This window comes from Silene latifolia, chromosome 11 (assembly GCF_048544455.1).
Source record: "Silene latifolia isolate original U9 population chromosome 11, ASM4854445v1, whole genome shotgun sequence".
NCBI classification, from domain to species: Eukaryota; Viridiplantae; Streptophyta; class Magnoliopsida; order Caryophyllales; family Caryophyllaceae; genus Silene; species Silene latifolia.
The window spans coordinates 120,017,801-120,028,252 of NC_133536.1; the positions used below are offsets into that span (position 1 = coordinate 120,017,801).

Sequence of the window (10,452 nt, forward strand, 5' to 3'; positions counted from 1 at the left end):
AATGTGATGTAGCCTGACTCAACATATACGATATAAACCCGACTTAATAACATTCACGATATTACGATGCAACCAATATAAAATGTATAATACTAATATATAATAATATCCGTTTAATCGATTATATAAAATACGGGGTATTACAATTTGGGCTTGGCTTGACGACTTGGAAAAGGAAGTCTAATCACAATGGGCTCCTTCTCCTTGACACTGTCTTCATTTTTCTTTGAAATTTCTTCTTTTGATGATTCTCCATCTTTGGAGTTTTGCACAATTTCTTCCTTATCACTAGCTTCCACAACTTCATCCTCAACTTGCTTCTTCGGTGCTTCATACCTTGTACCACTTCTCAAGTGAATGGCACTAACGTTTCATGCCTTGGGGGATTACTTTGAGGTGGTAATTGCCCCTTTTGTCTTTGTGAGCTTGAAGATGCTAGTTGAGTCAATTGGGTTTCCAACATCTTGGTGTGAGCTAGAATGTTGTTGATGGTGGTTTCCTTTGCTTGACTATCTTTTTGCATTTGAGTGAAAAATTCTTGTTGATTCTTTTGCATTTGGAGGACCGCTTTTTGAACATCAAAACCTTGGTCATTTTGTTGATTGTATGGATTTTGATTTTGGTAACCTTGGTTTTGGTTGTAAAAGGGTCTTTGATTTTGGTTTCTCATGGGAGGTGGGTGTATGTTGTTTGAGGGTTTTGAACAATTTGGCTTTTGTATGAGAGATTTGGATGGAATTTGGTGTTTTCATTGTAATAGTTGGAATAAGGGGTACCACTCTTGTATGCTTGGAAAGCATTCACTTGTTCATTTGTTCCCCTACATTCACTTTGGTCATGTCCCAAAGTTCCACAATTCTCACATATCCCACTTGGGATTGATGAAGATGTCGTCATGGCATTAACATGATGCTTTGGTGATTTTGAGGCTTCTTCAAGTCTAACCATAGCTTTTTCAAACTTCAAATTGATTGTGTCCATGTGAGCACTAAGTTGAGCACCCAATTGAGTAACGGAGTCCACTTCATGCTTTCCTCCTCTAGTAGCCTTGCGAGGTCTACTATATTGTGAGTTATGGACCGCCATTTCCTCAATTTTGTTCCAAGTTTGATTGTCATCAACTTCAGTGAACATTCCATTTGATCCCATGTTGAGAATGTTCCTTGAATCTTCATATAGACCGTTCCAAAATTGTTGTACCAAGAACCACTCGCTAAGTCCATGGTGAGGACATGAGCGACAAATTCCCTTGAACCGCTCCCAAGCTTCATACAAAGATTCATCATCCCTTTGCTTAAAACCCGTAATTTGAGCTCTTAGCATGTTAGTCTTTTCCGGTGGGTAGAATTTTTTGTAGAAAGCTAGAGCCAACTTTTTCCAAGAGTCAATTCCGAGAGTGGCCTTATCAAGGCCCTTCAACCATTGTTTCACGGTGCCAATTAGAGAAAAAGGAAATAAGACCCATCGAATTTGGTCTTGAGTTACACCGGTTTGAGAAATCGCATCAAAATAGTCACAAAAGGTCTCCATATGAGAATGACGGTCTTCACTAGGCATCCCCCCAAATTGGCTTCTTTCGACTAATTGGATAAAGGCGGATTTGGCAATAAAATTTCCGGTCAAATGTTGTGGTGTGGGAGTACCATTGGGTAGGTTCTCCTCGGTGGGTACGGAATGTGATGAAAACTTAGGCATTGTGGGTTTATTTTGTGTGGTATTTTGTGTTGGGTTCTCCTCACCTTCTCTTGCAAAAGGGTTGATGAACTCAATAGTTGGTTGAGTATCTACAACCTCACTAATACCCCTCAAATTTCTCCTAGCAAGTCTTCTATTGGTTGTCAAAGTTCTTTCAATTTCACGATCAAAAGGTAACAAATCACCTTGTGACCTTCTAAACATGAAAAATATCAAACAACTCGAAAACAATTAGAACAAACCTTGGGGAGTTTTACTTCCTCAAGGCGAAGAAAGACACAACTAATAACAATATAAGAAAATCTAAATCAAGTTAACACCGTCCCCGGCAACGGCGCCATTTTTGGTCAGACTTACTATATCTTTTCGGTAACTTGTCGTTAGGAGAACCTAGACCAAAACACAATTTATAGCTTCACAAAATACTCTACAATTAGTAAAGAGGCAAGTAAAGGTCGGATCCCAAGGGACGGGAATTGTGATGAGATTTCTATTGAAACTAGTGGTGTCTTAGGGGTGTCACAATTTGGGTTGATGTAGAAGGTCACTAAACTAAATAGAAATGAAAGTAAATAAGCAAGATGAATTGAAATGGTTGTAAACAATTGATAAAAAGCACTAGGGTATCATGGGGTCATAGGGGATTCATGGGAATTGATCATACAAACATGTTCTCAAATTATAAGCAAGCAATTATTGTTGTGATGGATTGAGTTGGGTTATATCTTACAATCCTAGGAAAGTTTGGGTCCCGGAGCCGAATCGATTAGATTGTACAACACCTACAAGTCGACTTAATCTTCCCTACTCAACAACATGCATGGTCTAATGAGACTCGAGTTGGTTTATGTCTTACAAGTCTCATTGAAAAGATCGGTGATGGGTAAAAAAATGCAAGGATTCATAGGCTCGCATTTCATCAAACATAACATGTGCATGAGTTGAGATCAAAACAAGCAAGCAAATAAACCATGAAAGCATATTAATTTAAACATGAATCATTCCCCATGTTGGGTTCCCCAAATTACCCATTAACCCTAGCTAGGTCACTACTCACTCATTATCATGTTGATCATGCTAGCAAGGTTGTCAATCATACCAACAAAATGAAATATGATGAACAAATGAAAGTAATTATCAATAATTAAAAAGGTATTAAGAGAATTGTTCCGGGTGTAATTCCGGAGCAGGATTTGTGACCACGTAAGCTTGTTGAATGATGTCTTTTCTTGACTCTTCCTTTCGCTCTTTCCTGTTTAAGATGAACAAACTGAGGGATCGGCTTGGTACCGAGCGTACTCACTCCGACGCTCAAGTCAGTAAACTTAAAGAGATTAAGTTGTGTGTTACTTGGCAAAGTATATTGTAGAGAGATAAGGGAGTTTATACCAGATTAATAGTGAGTTTTGGGATAGTTTTCGGATCCTCTTCTCAATGAGAGAAGTGGAGTATTTATAGGCTTTCACCTTTTGTCACGTAGTGGCCAAGTGGCTAGCAGGTGGAAAGACCGTTCTACCCTCGGCCGAGTGACCCATGGCAAGCCGGCAGGCTTGGTTTACTCCATGCCGAGGGGACTTGGATGTGAGTACGCGGATATGTCTCTCGGCCGACTAGATGTCGAGACCGAGACCCAAGTGACAGGCCGACTGGCTGAGTCGGTTAGGCTGCCTAATACGTTGACTTGCTTTGACCTTCCTCAATATGTTGACTCGCTCAGCGGGTGCAGAATATGCCCCATCAATTTGCCCCCAGCGTAGTCTATGCCGTGGCATGGACCTTCGATGAGTGTTGAGCGTATTCTGCACATGTTGGACTTCTTCCCCGGCTTCTTCTTCCTCGGCTTGGTTCTGGTCAGGCCGTACCGTATCCCCCCTCCACATGGATGTGTAATGGACATCAAATGTGGAAAAGAAAATGGCGCTGGCCGAGACCAAGGTTGAGAGTGCCGTTTGCTTTTGATTGCCCCCCGGCCGATGCTGCCAAGCTTGGTTGATCAGCTGGCCGGTGGCAAGTAGATACCAAGGAGCGTGTCGAAGAAGATTTGTAACTGTATGTCGATTGACATTCCGTGGCTGCATGCTTGACACGTGGCTTGGCATTGATTGGTGGACGTTTCATGGGCTTTGCCCTGATTGGTCCGCCTCATGGGCTTTGCTCTATAAATAGAGCAGTTACCCCCTCATTTTAGCCATCAAACTTCGTTTTCTCAAAAAATTTCCTCTCTCTTAGCTTTTTCGAAGAAATTTCTCTCTAGTCTTCAAAGCGTTACTCGGCGTAACACTTTCTTCCAAGGTAAACAACCAAATATTTCCAACTTTTTACTTGTTCAAATAATTGTTGCCACTATGTCTTCTGCTGATGCTATGCCTAGTACCTCTGCGCCGGGGGGCGAACCGTCGCATCCTGATGAGCAGGAGCCACTGGTTGTCACCCCGATAGGGTTCGGGGGCCCCAAGTCTCCTTCTCCTGAAATTGATGAGAGATTTTTGGAGGGTATTGATGATGATGATGATGATGAGGCGACCCCTTCTGTCGTAAAAAGGCTGCATTTCTCGTGGCACGGCGACGCCTGTTCGATCAATCCTGATCGTGCTTGGACGAACAAGTTCGCTAGTTGTTCCGGTTCTGACCTTTTTGAAGATCATTACTCCTTCGGCGAGGGGTATAGAATAATTGTTCCTGAGGGTGATCAGGCCGTCTGTTGCCCTCCCAAGGGTTGTATCGGCGTGTACATCAGACACCTGGAGTATGGGCTCCGGTTTCCTCTTAATGAATACGTTGCTGCCATCATTAAAGCCATGAATGTCGCCGTGGCCCAACTGCATCCGTTGGCCATCAGGACGATTGTTGGCTTTGTATGGTTATGTCTTTTTAAAGGGGAGGCCCCAACGGTGAACCTCTTCCGCCGGCTCCACCATCTTCGGCAGACTGCCCTAGGTGGCACGGGATGGTACAACATACAGACCGAGGCGGGTTATGTTACCGTTTCCAAGTTGACATCTTGCAAGGACTGGAAGGGGCGGTGGGTATACGTCGAGGTTCCGGAGGACTATCCGCTGCCCTGGTCCTTTCAGAGCCGCGTCAATTTGCGGTGTGAGAATCAAGGGGAGCATGACATATATGTCTCCCGGAATAAGCTTAAGATGGACGCCTTGAAGGTCTATCTTAATGAGGACGAAAAGCGGGCAATGAGGCTGTTTGAGGCTGAGAAGGATGGCACGCCGAAGGGATGGATGCCCCCGACGCAGATCGTTCTTCAGGATGAGCTGCTTTGCCACGTCGGCCTCATACCGGCCCTAAGCCAGGGTGAGTGGGGTCGGTATGAGGCCCATCTTTGCTCTTTTTGTTTCTGTATTTGAGCCTTGGTTTATTTCTTTTGCTTAACTCCTGCTTCGTTTCTTTTGCAGACCGATTTGGCCGGGAACTGCATGTCTCCGTCCTCGAGAGGTTGGGACTTGACGAGAACGGGAGAGTTGTTAAGCTGCATCCTAAGGCCGCGCCACGTTATCGCAGACCGGCCCCTCACGAACTTATGGAGCAGCAGTTGAAGGCAATGGATGTGGCGGCGGCTCAAGCGCAGATTGCCGGTAACGTGCCGCGCCGGAGACCACAGACAACGTCTACAGCGGCAACGGCGTCAACTCCAGCTCAATCTTCAATCCCCGTAGTCCAAAAGGAGCGGGTGGTCGTCAATATTGAAGAGGAGGTCACCGTTGTGGAGGGTCCTCCTCCTTCAAATAAGAGAAAAGAGGCCGAGCCTGCCGCCGCTGCTGTTACCGAGGCCGGGAAAGGAAAGGGACCAGCCGGCTCTCTGCCCAAGAAGGCTAAGACTGGTACGGATCTAACCCATGACTCGGATTTAGCAGGTTCATTGGGCATTCCTGATGACATGATCTCTGACATGTCAATGAATGTTGACATGGATGCTTTGTCTGGGTTTTTTGTAGATCAGCCGTCGCCGGCTGTCGTTCTCACTGAACGGCAGTTGGAGAAGCAGCCTGTGCAGACGGGCGGTAAAAATGTCACCGTTGACTCCTCATCCCAGAAGGTTTCCCCCGCTCAGCTTGTGGCGGAAGGCAGAAGGTTGTCCAAGAGGTTGGGGAAGTGGACTGAACTAGCCGCCAATCATATTATGGAGCAAGAAGAGGTCATGGCTCAAGCTGGCCCTGTGCTCGAGCGGCTTAGGATCGAGCTTGCTGCTTCTAAGAGGGAGGCCGAGAAGTCGAAGAAAGACTTCCAGGCCGCCATGAAGGACTTCCTCGCTGAGCGAAAGCTTAGGGAGGACGCTGAGAAGGCGGTCCTAGCCGAGAGGGCCAAGGTTGAGGCTGCATTGGCTGATGCCGCTAAGCATCGGGAGGAGAAAGATAAATTTGAGGGCGGCTATAACGCCGTGGTTGGGCAGAAGGAGAGATGGAAGACTCTGCATTCGGCTGAGGCGAAGGAGCACAAGAACAAAATGGCCATCCTTGCCCAGAGGGAGAAGGACATTGAGACGCTGAAAACCGTCATCATCCCTGACATGTGTGCCCAGTACCGGGACCAGGCCGAAGATGCTACCAGGGAGGTAATTAAAGAGCTCCTTCCTGAAGGCTCCTTCCCGTGGAAAGATTTTGACCGGCTTCTTGATGAGAAGGCGGCTGCTGCGGAGGCAAAGGCTGCGGAGAAGGCAAAGGCGGCGAAGGCTGCTCAGGAAGCCGAGGAGAAGGCGGCCCGGGATGCTAAGGTGAAGGAGGCCAGAGAGGAGGCTGAGAGGGCAAAGGCAAGTGAAGCTGCCAAGCTCTCCCCTGCACTGTCCACCGTTGGTGATGCTGCTACTGCTGCCGGTGGCGAGCAGCAACAAGCATAGGGAGACGGGCGGTCGTCAACAAATTCACCCGGCCCTTCTGACAGTTTCAGCTGTTCGGGGGCCAACTGATAAGCCTTTCCTCCCTGCCATCCTTTTTGGCGCTTCAAGTCTTATGTTTGTAACCTTTTGTTGTACCTTCTCTTTTTTTTGATAAAGTTTGGTAGATTGTGTTTAGGCTATCCCTATGGGGACGGCCGTCGACTTTGTTTTGCCTTGTAAACATTTTTTTTAATAAAGTTTGTTTATTTGCCTTTGGCTTGGCCGAGGCTTTGATCTCATTCTCCATTGAGTTGTCTTCTTACGTTTTTAACATATTGAGCGCTTTTTCGTTTTTACCTTCGGCCTGGCCGAGGTAGTTAGGTTGCATATCTCAACTGTACTTAAACGTTTTTAAACATGTTAGCATGTCGGTCGCTTCCTCCTCCACTCCCGGTCTTAGCCGAGGCGGTCATATTTGCGCTTCCCAACTGCTGTTGTAAACATGTCTTCAAACATGTTGGCATGTCGGTCGCTTCCTCCTCCACTCCCGGTCTTAGCCGAGGCGGTCAGATTTGCGCTTCCCAACTGCCGTTGTGAACATGTTAGCGTATCGGTCGTTGTTTCCCCGTCACTCCCGGCTTTGGCCGAGGCAATCGAGGTTAGGGCTCGACAGCGTTCGTATCTATAGACATGTTGATCGCTTCCTCTGCCACTCCCGGATGGGCCGAGGCGGTCAGATTTGCGTTTCTCAACTGTACTTATACGTTCCTTAGCATGTTGGTCGCTTTCGCGAGTATCAACTGCATTGGTAGTGACTGCCCGGTTGGCGTCTACTAAGCATGTTGGTCGCTTTCGCGAGTATCAATCGCCATTATCGTGCGGTTTGGCCGGCCGGCCGTGGCGTCTACCTTCGTACGACTACGGAGGGGACTCTTCATTTTGATGGAAAACTTGGATCACTCTTTATTAGATATAATCACGCGTTGGGGTGCCCACAACGGTCTCGGACACCTCCGCCGCTATATGAAGTATTTTCTAAGGTTTACGTGTTCCGGTGGCTCATTAGAGGCACTCCCTCCATGTCTGTCAGCCGGTATGTCCCCGGCCTCATTTCTTCAACCACTTTGTAGGGTCCTTCCCAGTTGGCCGTCATTTTACCATGGATGTTTCCTTTGTTTGTCGCGGCCGACTTTCTTAGGACTAGATCTCCTACTCTTAAGTCCCTTTTGTGGACCCTACGGTTGTATGCTCTTCTCATTCGGTTTTGATATACTGCCAAGTTGAGCCGTGTCGTATCTCGACTTTCTTCGACCAGGTCTAGGGAGGCTCTCAGGCCTTCCTCATTTTCGATTGGGTCAAAAGTTTGCGTTCTAAATGTCGCACTGGCCGCTTCAATTAGCGGGACGGCTTGGACCCATAGACTAGGTGGAATGGGCATGCCCCGTTGCTTCTTTTTCCGTGGTTCGAAGTGACCACAGGACGCCGGGTAGTTCATCAGCCCATCTTCCCTTTAGATCTTCAACCTTCTTTTTCAACCCGTTCAGTATTGTTTTATTAGCTGCCTCCGCCTGGCCGTTGCTCTGAGGGTGGCAGACGGAGGAGTATGCGAATTTGATACCGAGCTCTTCCAGCCAGTTCATCACCATGTCACTCCAAAAATCGCGGCCGTGGTCAAATACCATGACTTGGGGTAACCCAAAACGAGTTATGATGTTCTCCCAAATCACCTTTCTTACGGCCGCCGTGGTCTTGGCAGGTACCGCGACAGCCTCGACCCATTTGGTGAAGTAGTCAACGGCGACGATCAGGTATTTCCTTCCTCCGGAGGCCGTCGGAAAAGGTCCTAGTAAATCCATCCCCCATTGTGCAAATGGTAGGGGACTAAGTACCGGTTGTAGGTCTCGGGAAGGTGCATGTATTACCGGGGCATGCATCTGACAATTCTTGCACCTCGTGGTCTTTGTTCTGGAATCTTTCAGCATGGTCGGCCAGAAGTAGCCGGCTCGGAGAGCTTTGTGGGCTAACGTTCTCTCCCCCATGTGATGTCCGCAGATGCCTTCGTGAATCTCTGTCAGTATGAGCTCCGCGTCGGCTGGGCCGACACATTTCAAAAGTGGTCTTATCACGGACCTTCTGTATAGTTCTCCTTCGAACACCAAGTACCTTGCGATGATCCTTCTTAACTTCTGAGAGAGACTGCGGTCCTCCGGTAACTCTTTTGTTAGTTTGTATTTCATTATCGGAGTCATCCACGTCGTCTCGGCTTCGATGTCGCCCACCATGCCGACGGTCTCAGTGATGCTTTTAGCATTTCGATATCCACCAAAGACGGTTCGACCGACATTCTTGATGCTTGAACGGCAAGTTTTGAGAGAGCGTCGGCTCGGTTGTTCTCGGACCTGGGGATGCACTGTATTTGGAAAGATTTCAATTTTGCGGTGTCGGCTTTTACCCTTTCCAGGTACCTCACCATCCCGTCGTCTCGAGCCTCATACTCTCCTCTGATTTGATTGGTCACTAGGAGTGAGTATGTCTTCAACACAATATGCTCCGCCCCGGCAGCTCTAGCTAACTCGACTCCAGTTATCACCGCCTCATATTCGGATTCGTTGTTTGAGGCCGAGAAGGTAAACTTCAAGGCGTTCACAAACTCGTCCCCGTTAGGGCTGGTGATAAGGATGTCGGCTCCTGAGCTGTTTGCCGTGGAGGACCCGTCGGTGTATACTTCCCACACACCGGGATTTGATTCTTCTTGATATGTGCACTCAGCCAGGAAGTCTGCAAGCGCTTGCCCTTTTATCGAAGGCCTCGGCTTGTACTGGATGCCAAAGCCGGAGAGCTCCACTGCCCATTTGATAAGTCTGCCGGATTTTTCGAATTTTTCTAAGGCTTTCTCCAATGGCTGGTCGGTTAAGACCGTCACGGGATGTGCGTCGAAGTAGGGTTTTAACTTCCTTGCGGCAACGACGACGGCGAAGGCCGCTTTTTCGATCAGTGGGTAGTTTCTTTCGGCGGCCAGCAGTGTATGGCTGATAAAGTAGATTGGGTGTTGCTGCTTATTTTCTTCCCGGACGATTACGGCACTGACCGTGGCCGAGGTAACTGCTAAGTATAGATATAGCGTCTCCCCCAGCATCAACCTGGACAGGGTTGGCAGTGTCAGAAGGTGAGCTTTCAGTTGCCTAAAAGTTGTGCTCTGTTGCTCCCCCCAGCTAAAGTCTTTATTCCCTTTCAGCACCGTAAAGAACGGAGTGCTCTTGTCGGCCGACCGAGAGATGAAGCAGGCAAGAGCCGCCATTCTCCCGGTCAGCGTCATAACCTCTTTTCGATTTCTCGGCTCCGGCAGGTCTAGTATCGCTTGGACCTTCTCTGGATTGGCATCAATTCCCCTGGCGCTGACAAGCACGCCGAGAAACTTGCCGGCCCGGACACCGAAGTTGCATTTCATTGGGTTAAGCTTCATCTTGTATTTCCTTAGTGAACAAAATGTTTCGCTCAAGTCGGCCAAGTGCTCGCTGTCAGACTTGCTTTTTACAATAGCATCGTCGACGTAAGCCTCGATGTTTCGCCCTTTTTGATCTTGAAACACATTGTCCACCAGCCTAGTGTAAGTTGCGCCAGCGTTCTTCAAACCGAACGGCATCATTTTATACATGTATGTGCCGTTACCGGTGATGAATGCGCACTTAGGCATGTCTTCTTCGGCCATAAACACCTGATGATACCCTGAGAAGGCGTCTAGCAAGCTTAGCATGGTGTAGCCTGCCGTCGCGTCGATTAAACTATCTATTCGAGGCAAGGGATAACAATCTTTAGGGAACGCTTTATTAAGATTGGTAAAATCTACACACATCCTCCACGCCCCTGATGACTTCCTCACCATTACAACATTTGCTAGCCACTCGAGGTAAGTACAAGGCATGATAAAGCCT

The 10,452-nt window shown here is 47.7% G+C and overlaps 1 non-coding gene across 1 annotated transcript; it reads left to right on the plus strand.

Annotated features, from left to right (window-relative positions):
* Window positions 1–1,216: 1,216 nt before the first annotated feature.
* On the plus strand, window positions 1,217–1,323 carry LOC141616268 (small nucleolar RNA R71). Its single transcript, XR_012530623.1, has one exon. It is a non-coding gene; the product is annotated as a small nucleolar RNA R71 (small nucleolar RNA).
* Window positions 1,324–10,452: the final 9,129 nt, after the last annotated feature.